The 14229-nt window shown below is 35.1% G+C and overlaps 1 protein-coding gene across 5 annotated transcripts in view; it reads right to left on the bottom strand.

Annotated features, from left to right (window-relative positions):
* LOC150093725 (anoctamin-5-like) overlaps window positions 1-14229 on the bottom strand; it is a 276581-nt gene that overhangs the window by 91899 nt on the left and 170453 nt on the right. The gene's annotated exons all lie outside the window — the stretch shown is intronic.

Raw genomic sequence — 14229 nt, 5'->3', positions numbered from 1 at the left:
TTCATTTTTCAACATAATCTCCCTTAAGACTAATACATTTATTCCAGCGATGTTCCAATGCCATTATCCCGTCCCTGTAGTGGTTCTCAGTAAGTTCTGAAAAATATCCCTCTACAACTGCAATCACCTCTTGATTCAAAGAAAAACACTGACCAGCATGGAAGGGTTTTAGTTTGGGGAAGAGACAGAAATCAGAGGGAGCCAAATCTGGGGAATATGGTGGATGTCCCAACAATTCATAGTGCAGATCCCTTAATTTTCCCATTGCCAAAACACCTTTGTGGGCAGGTACATTGTCCTGATGAAAGATGATTTTTTTCTTCAGCAAACAGGGTCTTTTCTCATGAATTTTTTTCATCTAGTCTGGTTAAAAGATCAGAATAATATTCCCTGGTTATTGTTTTACCCTTTTCAAGATAATTAATAAACAAGATGCCTTTATCATCCCAAAACACTGGGATGGTAAAGGCATGATGGAACAGACTGTCTTCGTGCTGAACAACTGGCTTCTGTCCACTGTTTTGATTGCTGTTTGGATTCTGGTGTGTAATGGTGAATCCACGTCTCATCCATAGTAATAAACTGATGCACAAAATCAGTTTAATTCTTGTTAAAACACTCCAAGCACTGTTCAGACATTTTCATGCAAGTGTGTTTTTGATCTGCTGTGAGCAAATCAAATCAACCCATCTTGCGCAAAGTTTTTCATTTGCAATTCTTCATGCAAAATATATACTACACGTTCTTTTGAAATGTATATAGTCTCAGAAATTTCATGCACTTTGACTTGCCAGTCATCCAATACCATATAGTGCACTTGATAAATGATTTCTGGTGTTGTTACACTTTTTGGACATCCTTTACATGGATTATCTTCAAGGCTGGTACGGCCACATTTAAACTTGGCAGCGCATTTCTTAATTGTCAAAAACGAAGGAGAAGAGTGCCCATAAACTTTTATGAACTTCAAACGAATTTCTTTTGAAGTTCATAAAACCTTCTTTTACAAAGAAGTTTATAACCACACGATACTCAATTTTATCCATTTCAAGGGACAACACTTTTGCATCAGACAGCTGCATGAAACAAACTACTTGATAGAATGACTTGCAATTTCACATGGATGCTTATGACAGATGTACCAACTTAGAAAAAAAAAAAATCTTGCCGACATTGTTGCCATCTATGGGCAAGGCCAAGAACTTTTCAGGCTGCCCTCGTATTTTTAGAGGACTAAAGTCTGAGTGAAAAAATAACAGTACACTGTCTGTTTCTGGTATAGGCTGGATGTGGCCTGATTTCCTGGCTGCAGTTCAGAAGTACATATTATTGATACATTTCAAGAAGACTTCTTAATATCCAAGATTGTTAAGATTCTTCTGACATTATTCTGGCAAAAGATAAAGAAATTTGACAAGAGATTTGTCTAGATCAGAAGTTGGAAAAGATGATGCTAAGAAGTCAGAATTTTCTTTATGTGAAGTTACAGTAGAAAATCGCCTTCACTTGCCAATTTCTACTGCAACTTCACTCAGGGTATTTCATCTGCAAAAACCAATTCTACAGACTGAAGGAACTCCTATGGGAAGGCAGCTGTCACTTGCACTTGCCAATTTCTCCTTAGAGCATCTTGAGGAATCACTATGCCCTTCATTACAACCCAAACCTTCCTTTTGGGTTCAATATGTATATGATGTGTTTGCCATCTGGCCAGACTCAGAAAAAAGCCTACATTGTTAACCAAAATCAACAGCCTTCATCCACGCATCAACTTTACCATGGAAAAAGGTGGAGAATGTCCTTTCTAGATATTCTCCTTTCCTGTACCCCTTCTGAAATACTTCACAGGCCACTACATATGAGGTGTGGCTATTAAATAATGAGACTAGTTGCAAAAATGTGGTTTATTATTACAATTGTACAACTTAAAACAAATTAATAACAGAAAATCAAAAACTATGGCAATTAAAGGACAAGATCCAGCAAGAACTAAAATAGTAATAGATAACAAGATCTTAGAACAGGTGAATTCATTTAACTACCTAGGATGTATGATCACATATGAAAATGAAAAAGATATAGATCTTTTTAATTTATATCTTTTATATAAAAATATAAAAGATATAAAAAAGATATGCGCTGCTCAAGTTTAACATTAGACATTATTCTGGCAACGCGACTTCACACGTGTTTCTTTTATAACTGCTTTACAGACTAACTACAAGTGACAGCAAACAATGCTTATCTCAACAGCTTCTAGAACCTTCAAGGTCATTCACGGTGCAAGCACATTCCACTGCTATGAGTACACGATTCACAGTGCACCTTGTCTCGTTATTTAATAGCCAAACTTCGTACAACAAGATTCAACTCATTATCCAGCTCAAAAAAAAGGTATCTTCAAATTTTTGCTCAACAGAGCACGTTATCTGCTCCAACAAGAATTGAGCACTATCCAATGCATCATACTATAGAATGGCTTCACCTCGAAGTTTAAATACCTCTTGGACTCTTACAAGCCTATCCCCAAGAACCCTGAACATGTACGAGTACGATAAGTCTCCATTTTTTTCATTTTACACAAATTATGGACTCTACAACTATATTATAAATAATTATTTTAATTTTCCAATGTTTCGACCTTCATATTAAGGTCATCATCTGGAGCAGGGCTGTCCAAAGCACTGTGCGGCCAGCCTGTGGGTTTTGATTTTCATGAGCAAAAAAATAAAATAATTTGAATTGAATGCGTATTAGATATTTTAATTTCTATCACTAATGCATTTTTCAAATAGATTTAATTCTATCCAGATGCTTTTCAAATATTAGATATGTCAAAGAAGCGTTCTTATACTGTTTTCTTCCAACATCCATGCTCCGGGTGCTCACGGGAATGTACAATCAGTGAGCAATTAGTGTTGTTCGTTTGTTCAGCTTTCGAGGTTGTGTCGCTGCTACTTACCAGATTACTAGATATGCATTGTGATGCGGCCCTCGGATAAATTTTTTTTCCTAATGTCGCCCTCAGATTACCTAAGGTTGGATAGCCCTGATTTGGAGTATACACATATATACAGAGACATGCTAAATTACATTTCACATAGTATGCTGAAGAGACATTGATTTGATCAACATTTATTTTACTAGCCTGACCTCTAGTGAAATTAAAATAAAATTACAATACATAAATGAAATAAAATAAATTAACTACATCAAAGCTATATTCTATTTAAGACAACATCAGAGAAACTGTAAAATCTTGAATAGACAGAAATTTTAGATTAGATTCTTTCTATACTGATTTTACTTAGGAATTCAAATTAAATTAAATTGTAATTTTTGTAAATATTTAACTATTGATTTACTGTACAACTACAAAGGACAAAGAAAAATATGTCTAAATGAATTGTAACAATAGATTGTTAAGACAAAGAAATATCCCAGATGAGATTAAGAATAAGACCTAAGGCTATCACACTTACATAAGTCAAGAATGCATGGGGTTTCCCATCTTAAGACAACAACCTAGAAGGATGGTGAGTAAAGACCTATATGAATACCCAGAGGAATAAAATAGTAGCAAGATCCAACGTTGACTGAGCAGCATAAAAGGGGGAGACATCGACGGGAGTTTTTTTGGAGAAGGTCAGTCGTCATAGCAAGAGTTCGTTGGAGAAGGACGGTCATAGGTAGCTAGAGGACCGCTTAAGAGGAGAGGTCGTTTTGATGGTCGTCGCTGGATAAGTACGCAGGACATACTCTGGATAAACTGGATAAGTACGCAGGACATACTCAAACTGGGAGCCAGATTCTGTTCTGGCTCCCAGTTTGAGTATGTCCTGCCGATTCTGGGTCAAGGGACCCATTCCAGCCAACCGACACCCAAAGATGTTAGGTGGGTCTTTTAAGAAGTGAAGGAAAGGAGTTCCGGATTTCCAGCCACCTTGTGCCTGATGATCTCCACCAGTGGAGGTGCCCTCATTGATATCGAAAAAAAAAAAAAGGTGCCCATGTGTGAAAGGCAATATCAGAATGAAAAAGATGATGATGATCTCAAGGATCTACTGACGTGGACTAGATGACTAAATACCAAGTAAGGTCTTATATATGTGATTTAACAAGAGGCAGAAATTGCTCTAGTTTAATTTTTGTTAGTATTACTTATTATGACTGAAAGCAATTAGTTAAAAATTGAGAAATTACCTGCTTAGCTGTGTGAGATAAGATGGTGTTGTTGCTAGGTGAAATTTAAATGTGTGTATTGTTACTTATTGTCTAAACTTGCCTGTTGTATTGCATGTGTAGGTCATTTCTGTTATATGACTTAAGTGTAGGCACAATTATTACCATAGTCTGTATACTTAACGGAAAATTTGTTGAACTAGGTTGAATAGTTTAAGATCCAAGCTCATATTGATGAGAAGTATAGAGTCAGAAGAAATTTTGTGTGCCTAGTATTATCTTTATTGTAACTTAATTAGCATGAATAAATTGTTTTGTTTGTGTGTCAAGTGTCTGACAATACAAATAAAATCCCAAAGGAAGTAGGACCTACTGATATGGAGGAACTACATGCTATAATAAGAAAGGAAGTGGAACGGCTACAACAGCCTATGATGGACTGTCTTGATGCTGTGCTAAAGCAACTGGTGGTAATGACAGAAAACTCCTCTGAGTTAACTTTGCCTCAAACAGAGAAGACTAATGAAGTAAGAGACAGGAGGGGGCCTCCCAGATGCTTTGTTTGCAATAAACTTGGGCACATGGCTCGCAACTGTTTTAACACGTTTGCTGCCAACTACGAGTATAATCATAGTTGGTATATGAGCCTCACAAGCCAACTACGAATATACTTGTATGATGCTTACCGCTGGCAACGAGATTACTCGTACTACCTTGAAGAAGTGAAAGTGCTTGGCGTGCGGAGTGAGCAGCGAATGTGCGTATACTCGTAGATGGCATATGAGCCTCACAAGCCAACTATGAATATACTCGTATGTCGATTACTGCTGGCAACGAGATTACTCGTACTAACTTTGAAGGAGTGAAATTGCTCGGCATGCGGTAACAAACTATGCCCGAGGAGCGTGGCAGCGAAAGTGTCAAAGGCAAGAGACCATCCAACAGAAATATTAGGTGTGAATCAAATATGGTACACACTCCTCATAAATATGCAATTAAAACATGGAGGAGAGGGCAAGGGAACCTAGAACACCAGAGGAAGTCGAGTATGATCATAAAGGAAGAGATACAAGGATCGTGTCGTAAAGCATTACTTGATACTGGTTCACAGATCTCTGTCATTACTAGAAATTATTTCCAAGAGATAAAATCCCATATATGGAAGGGCATCTCTAAACTTAGGAAACCGATCAAATTATCAGGGATTTCAACATCTGAGGTATATGCGACAAGGAAGGTAAGAGTAAAATTGTACTAATCTGAATTTGATTTGTATGTATAGCAAGAGTTGTTGGTCCTCCCTAGGATAACTCGCCCGGGTGTACAGATTATCCTAGGAACCAATTTTCTAGAGAGGTAGAAATTCTCATTCAGTTCTCTAGTAATGAATTGTTCCTTATAGGAAAGAAATGGTCAGAAAAGGAACGATATAAATGTGGAAACAGAGTTGAGGAATTACATCAGAATGCAGAATGAGAATAACTTCAGACCGAGTGTACTGACTAACCAAAATAATGAAGAATGTAGAAACGACCAGACTGATTCTTCAATAGCTTCAACTTCCGAAGGGAACGGTCAGTCTGAAGCCTATCACATTTCAAGAATCAGGATAGTAAATGATCAAGGCAAAGCAGAAGAAAAGTTACAGGAAGGTGGTCAGAAAGCAATCAAATTGAACATAGTTGAGAAATGTGGGAGATCCAGAAGTTTCGGTATCCATCCAAGGTGGAACAGGCATAAAAAAATAGGGTTGATGTTTAGGTACAATTAAAAGCCAAAACAAAACTAGTCAGAATTTTCTCCAGAAAACATGCAGACAAGTGGATGTAAAAAATTTTTTTGGCGGAAAGTAAGCCTATGTAAAATCTTGTATAGACAGAAATTTTAGATTAGATTCTTTCTATACTGATTTTACTTAGGAATTCAAATTAAATTAAATTGTAATTTTTGTAAATATTTAACTATTGATTTACTGTACAACTACAAAGGACAAAGAAAAATATGTCTAAATGAATTGTAACAATAGATTGTTAAGACAAAGAAATATCCCAGACGGGATTAAGAATAAGACCTAAGGCTTACGAAGGTCAAGAATGCACGGGGTTTCCCGCCTTAACGCAGCGGCCTAAAAGGGTGGCTGGTAAAGACCTATATGAATACCCAGAGGAATAAAATAGTAGCAAGATCAAGGTCGATTAAGTAGCATAAAAGGGGAGACATTGAGAGAGAAGGGGAGTTTTTTTGGAGGTCAATTGTCATAGTGGGAGTTCGTCGTAGGTAGCTAGAGGACCGCTTAAGAGGAGAGGTCGTTTCGATGGTCATTGCTGGATAAGTACGCTTTTTCCCAGTTTCTATTCTGGCTCCCAGTTCGAGTATGTCCTGCCGATTCTGGGTCAAGGGACCCATTCCAGCCAACCGACACCCAAAGATGTTAGGTGGATCTTTTAAGAAGTGAAGGAAAGGAGTTCCGGATTTCCAGCCACCTTGTGCCTGATGATCTCCACCAGTGGAGGTGCCCCCATTGATATCGAAAAAAAAAAAAGGTGCCCGTGTGTGAAAGGCAATATTGGAATGAAAAAGATGATAATGATCTCAAGGGTCTACTGATATGGACTAGATGACTAAATACCAAGTAAGGTCATATATGTGATTTAACTAGAGGTAGAAATTGCTCTAGTTTAATATTTGTTAGTATTACTTTATGACTGGAGGCAATTAGCTAAAATGAGAAATCACCTGCTTAGTTGTGTGAGATAAGATAGTGTTGTTGCTAGGTAACATTTAAATGTGCGTATTGTTTCTTATGGTCTAAACTTGCCTGTTGTATTACATGTGTAGGTCATTACTGTTATATGACTTAAGTGTAGGCACAATACCATAGTCTGCATACTTAACGGAAAATTTGTTGAACTACATTGAATAGTTTAAGATTCAAGCTAATATTGATGAGAGGTATAGAGTCGGAAGAAATTTTGTGTGTCTAGTATTATCCTTTATTGAAATTTAATTAGCATGAATAAATTGTTTTGTTTGTCAAATAACATGCCTGATTCCTACATACCAATGCACTTCTCATAAAAAAATCGAACTTGTGTGACCTAAGGAGACAAATAGCCATGACTGAAGGATAGAGTTTTGCGTTGCTTGATATAGTGATAAGAGTTAGAAATATTTCTGTGCTTTGTGAAATGTTTTTTTTTATGGAAGGATAATTGTCTTAATTGTAATTGCTGATGGCGCAGTCGAAATAAAAAAATTAATTTTCAGAAATCAATAAATAAAAAAAATACGCTTGCTGTTATAACAAAGGGATTTGGCTCCAGCCAGAGGCAATTCCCAAGTTATAGAATTTCGTGCACATGAATAAACATAGTTACAACTTTGAGAAAGGGGGGTTCAAAAAAATTGAAAGGATTACCTATAGTAGACTAAATCAGGCAATGGATTAAAACCTCCGAGTACGACTGTAGGGACAAGTGAAAGAATAGATAGAATTAAATAGACATTACAAAGGCACAAGATCAAATTTAAGAAAAGGAATCAAAAAATAATAATAATAAAATGTGAAAAACATTAAAAAAATATGAAAATACAGGAAATAATAAATAATAAGTAAAAATATAACAAACATTCTTTCATATAGACAGTTTTGTTACAGTGAAAATAATGTCGTAATTTAACATGACAATTGTTAAATTAGATTTAGGATCCTGGATTACTTATGGTTCTATTTACAATTAACTCTTAGGGAGAAAGGTTAAGTGGGTAGAATATGTGCCTTCCATATGTTTGAGATTTTTAGACCATCATTATTGTTAAGATTAGGGTGACTGATAAGAATCTCACAGGTATCCTTAAATTTATGTTCATTGTTTTGGTATAATGTAAACAACAGTGATTTTTCAGTCAATTCTATGTCAAGTGTTCAGGGCTTGATCAGAAAGACCAGCTTGACATAGTTATTATATTTAATGGGTCATTTATGTTCCTTTTTTTCTGATAGGAATTGTGCATCCTGTTTCCCCTATATAGGGAAAATTACAGGTGCAATGAATACGGTATATCACAGGGTGGGCCAGTGGAGAGAGTGAATCCTTGGATGTGTTGAGTAAGTTCTATTATTTTGCAGGAGGTTTAAAGGTTGTAATTTTGTAGTATTCTGTTTATTTTGTCTAATATCCCTTTAATGTATGGAATGGTTACAGTGTTATTATAGTCTTGTTTATTTTTGTTTTTATAAGTGAGGTCTTGTACAGAATTTTGTTGATAGTATTTTGGCTGTAACCATTTTTTAGGAAGGTATTGCTGATAATTTTTAATTCATCTTTAAGTGCTTGTTCATTGGAGCAAATCTTCAAAGCCCTTTTTTTTAAGTGTATTAATGATCCTAGTTTTTGTGTTGGGTGGTGGTAGGAGTTTTTGTGTACATATTGGCCAGCATGTGTCAGTTTCCAACAAACAGTGAAGGAAAGCTTGCCAGAAGGAAGATGTGTGACAAGCATATCTAAAAATGGAAGCGTGTTCTTCTTTTCAATTTTGATTGTGAATTGTATGCATTTGTGTTGTTTGTTTAGGTGGCTGAGGAAAGTGTCTAGTGCCTGGTGGCCAAATAGCGAAAAAATTGTCAAAGTATCTAAGCCAGACTTTGTGATTTAAAGGGGAGGAATCTATAGCACGTTGCTCAAAATGTTCCATGTAAAAGTTAGCAATGGGGGGTGGGGGTAATGGTAAGCCCATGGCTGTGCCTTCTTTTTGTAAGTAGAAAGTATTTTGCAACAAAAATAGGCAGAACATAGTACATGTGCAAAGAGCACTGTGTTATCAGGACATTTGTGGACAGGGCAGAGACGTCAAAACTGACTAATAAATCATCTTTTTCCAGTGTGATGTCTTTGATTATGTTTACAAAGTGTTGTGTGTTTTTAATATAGGAGGGGGAAAGGAAAGACCTACCAACTCCTTGAGTGTTGGCGGTTAAAATTTTAAGTGGGGGTGCTGCATATACAAAATAAGAAAAAATAATTCGTTTTTTCCTAATCAGTAACCAATTTATTAATAAGTAAATTTACATATTACAAAAATTGCTTTATTAAAAATATTTCACCCTCAATATAAACACATGCCAATAATAAAAGTTTCGTACACAGAAATAACGTGCGCAAGCATACAATATATCTGTAGTGAAACTGCTCTTTGAGCAGTGTCGGTTTCGTCATTCCAACACTGCGTTAAATCGCAGTGCATTTGTTTTGTGTAATGATAATTGAGAAAATATAATTCTTTTCATATTTTCAACAGTGACACTCATCATAATTCAGCCTAGTATTTATAATAAATAAATAATTATATGTTATTTTAACAGAATAAAATCAGATTTACTAAAAATATTTCATCCTCACCACACACACACACACCATTAATAAAAGTTTCACATCTCACAGAAATAATGCTTGCAAGCATACAATTTATCTGTAGCGACACTGCTCAATGAGCAGTGTCAGATTCACTTGTTATGTGCAGTGACAAGTGCAAACAAATATCTTCGAGTCTAGCCGGAACTGACCGAACGTGATAATTCCGACACTGCGTTTAGTGAGACAAATGCACTGCATTTAGTGCGACAAATGCACTGCATTTAGTTCGCAGTGCATTTGTTTCGTAATCTAAAGCATTAATCAAACAATTCCAATTATTAACTATTCAATCAATGTTGAAACATAAGCTGCAACCTTTAACATGTTGCATTGAACTACTGTACTGATGATGTCCCAAGTATCTTGGGACATCATCAGTACAGTAGTTCAAACAGTACTAGGAATAACATACAGTTAGGGTGCATGATTACAATAGAATGAATCTTAATATGCGTGCAATGTCCTAATTTAACATGACATTGTTATATTAGATTTAGGATCGTGGATACCTATGGTTCTATTTACAATTAACTCTTAAGAAGAAAGGTTAAGTGGGTAGAATATGTAACTTCCATATATTTGGGATTTTTAGACCATCATTATTTTTAAGATTTGGGTGATTGATAAGAATCTTACAGGCTTTAAATTTAAGTTCATACCATGTTTTGGTGTGATGTAAACAACAAGTGCTTTTCCAGTCAATTCTATGTAAAGTGTTCAGGGCATGAACAAAAAGACCAGCTTGACGATAGTTATTATATTCAATGTGTTTTTTATGTTCCTTTTTTCTGATGAGATTAAATTTAGTTTGTGTTTATAAATAATAATAATGTTGTAAGCATTGTTATTATTTATAAACACAAACTAAATTTAATCTCATCAGAAAAAAGGAACATAAAAAACACATTGAATATAATAACTATTGTCAAGCTGGTCTTTTTGTTCATGCCCTGAACACTTTACATAGAATTGACTGGAAAAGCACTTGTTGTTTACATCACACCAAAACAGTATGAACGTAAATTTAAAGCCTGTAAGATTCTTATCAATCACCCAAATCTTAAAAATAATGATGGTCTAAAAATCCCAAATATATGGAAGTCACATATTCTACCCACTTAACCTTTCTTCTTAAGAGTTAATTGTAAATAGAACCATAGGTATCCACGATCCTAAATCTAATATAACAATGTTATGTTAAATTAGGACATTGCACGCATATTAAGATTCATTCTATTGTAATCATGCACCCTAACTGTATGTTATTCCTAGTACTGTTTGAACTACTGTACTGATGATGTCCCAAGATACTTGGGATGAAATATTTACGAATTAAATAGTCATTAGTGTGGTTAGTACGTGTGTTTTTTAGTGAGAAATTAGGACATTATTTTCACTGTAACAAAACTATCTTTATGAAAGAATGTTTCTCTGATGTTGTCTTAAATAGAATATAGCTTTGATGTAGTTAATTTATTTATTTTATTTCACTTATTTATTATAATTTTATTTAATTTCACTAGAGGTCAGACCAGTAAAATAACCGTTGATCAAATCATTGCCTCTTCAGCATACTATATGAAATGTAATTCAGCTTATCTCTGTATATATGTGTATACTCCAGATGATGACCTTGATATGAAGGTCAAATTGTTGGGAAATTAAATTAATTATTTATAATATGGTTGTAGAGTCAATAATTTGTGTAAAATGAATGCTGATCACCATGTAACACTAAAGGAAAGGATTATGATAAGTCTCATACATCACAGGTATCTCTGAGATGATTGCTGAGATAGTGAAAAGATACAAATCGGTTACATTCTTCCTTATCAATAAAATCTCTTCTTAGTTACATCCGCAAAAGATTAACAGCCCACTCATTCCCCCCCCCCCCCAGTAATAATAATAAAACAAATCAGAATTTTTAAATATCGTTTAAATATAAAAATCACTCAAATAAATTCAGCTTTGATGATCCAGTGGTTAAATTCTCCGTTTTTTCCATCCCTGTAGTAGTTCTCAGTAAGATCTGCAAAATACTCCTCTACAGTTGCAATCACTTCCTGATTTGAAGAAAAACGCTGACTAGCAAGGAAGAGTTTTAGTTTTGGGAAGAGATAAAAGTCAAATGGAGCCAAATCTGGGGAATAGGGTGGATGTTCCAATAATTCATAGTGCAGATACCTTAATTTACCCATTGCCAAAACACCTTGTGGGTAGGTGCATTGTCCTGAAGAAAGGTGATTTTTTTCTTCTGCAAACCGGATCTTTTCTCACAAATTTTTTCGTCTAGTCTGGTTATTGTTTAACCCTTTACAAGATAATTAATAAACAAAATGCCTTTAGCATCCCAAAACACTGTTGCCGTGACCTTTCCTGCTGATGGAACTGACTTTGTCTTCTTTGGTGCTGAACAACTGGCTTCTGTCCACTGTTTTGACTGCTGTTTGGATTCTGGTGTGTAATGGTGAATCTACGTCTCATCCATAGTAATAAATCGATGCACAAAATCAGTTTTATTCTTGTTAAAATGCTACAAGCACTGGTCAGAGATTTTCATGTGAGTGCGTTTTTGATCTGCTGTGAGCAAATCAAACCATCTTGCGCAAAGTTTTTCATTTGCAATTCTTCATGCAAAATATATCCTACATACCATCTTGCACAAAGTTTTTCATTTGCAATTCTTCGTGCAAAATATATCCTAAATATTCTTTTGAAATGTCTATAGCCTCAGCAATTTCACGCACTTGGACTCGCCAACACTATCCAATACCATATAGTGCACTTGATAAATGATTTCTGGTGTTGTTACACTTTTTGGATGTCCTTCACGTGGATCATCTTCAAGGCTGGTACGGCCACATTTAAACTTGGCAGCCCATTTCTTAATTGTCGAAAATGAAGAAGAAGAGTGCCCATAAACTTTTATGAACTTCAAATGAATTTCTTTTGGTGTTAAACCTTCTTTTACAGAGACTTTTATAACCGCATGATACTCAATTTTATCAATTTCAAGGGATACAGACAACACTTTTGCTTTGGACAGCTGTAGAAAACAAATTACTTGATAGAATGACTTGCAATTTCACATGGATGCTTATGACAGATGTACCAACTTAGAAAAAAAAAAAATCTTGCCAATAGTGTTAACAGCTTTCTTCAGGTGACATTATAAAAGAAAAAACACTAAACATTGAGGGTTAAAAGACTATTGTAGTTGTAAATACAACTTAAAAAACGTTGTAGTTGTAAATACAACTACAACGTTTTCATGCTAATTATGTATAAAGACTGTCTGTGTTGTTCGTAGTCTTTTAACCCTCAATGTTTAGTGTTTTTTCTTTTATAATGTCACCTGAAGAAGGTGACATTATAAAATGTCACCTTCTTCAGGTGACATTTTCTACTAGTAGTTTCAGCCTGTTACGGCTGAAACTACTAGTTTCAGCCTGTTACGGCTGAAACTACTAGTTTCAGCCTGTTACAGGCTGAAACTAGTAGTGTGTTTATATTAAAACCTTTTTACTTAAATCTCGGTTCTAGTCATTTAATTCTTCATAAAACTATGTATGTTAACCGAGTCAATGATCATTCTGTCATATATATATATATATATATATATATATATATATATATATACATGCTACAAGGCCACATGCTACACGCCACCAGCTATCATACTTATTATTGAATTTATTCACACTACTTATTGGCAATTTATTTCAATAACGCAGCACTGTATGAGAGAAAAATCTATTTCTTACCGCCTTTCTTGACCTCATTCATTCCAACTTCCAAGGATGCCCTCTCGTCCTTTCCCCACCCTCCATTTCATTTAATGAAAAATTCCATTAAATGAAATGCTGTATGATCCCTTCAGAAGTTTGTATGACTCCATCATATCAGCCCTCTTTCTCCTGTTTGCTAGTGTCTGCAGTCTACAAATTCTCAATCTGTCTTCGTAATCAGTATCTCACAATCCCTGATATCATTTTTAACAATTTCCTTTGCATTCTCTCCATGGTATCAGAATCACCATGGAAACAAGGAGATCAGAGCTGGGCACAATAGTCCAAGTAAGATCTTATCAAGTCTTGTATAGAGGCAAAATGACATCCTTATCTTTATATGTCAAAGTTCATTTCAACATTGCAATTATCAGAGGATAATTGCAATGATATTCCCCTGAGTTGTATTTGCAATCTCTGCCATATGGACCTTGAAATTCAACATCTTATCTGCTAAAATTCCAAAATCTCAGAACCCTAGCCTGATTAGTTTCTTCCAGCATAGTCCCCCCAATATAATATAATAATGGATATCTCACCATAACAAAATGCATGACTTTACGTTTCGGTACACAATAAATAACGGAAAAAACTCACGTAGAAAGCTTATTTATTAGTATAATTTTCGCCTGTGTGTCACAGGCGAAAATTATACTAATAAATAATTATTGTGTACTGATATGTCTACTCACGGTTTACCTCTTTTAAAACTTATGACTTTACATTTACTAGCATTCAACTGACAGCCATTTTCCAATGTCCACAATTCCAGCGAACTGAAATCATTCTGCAAGTACTGCATATCAGCCATAATCATAATTACCCTGCCTATCTTTGCATCA

Source organism: Typopeltis vanoorti, chromosome 23 (genome assembly GCF_054136105.1).
Source record: "Typopeltis vanoorti isolate ZY-2024b chromosome 23, IOZ_Tvanoo_1.0, whole genome shotgun sequence".
Taxonomy (NCBI): Eukaryota; Metazoa; Arthropoda; class Arachnida; order Uropygi; family Thelyphonidae; genus Typopeltis; species Typopeltis vanoorti.
This window is presented reverse-complemented; position numbering and strand designations above follow the sequence as displayed.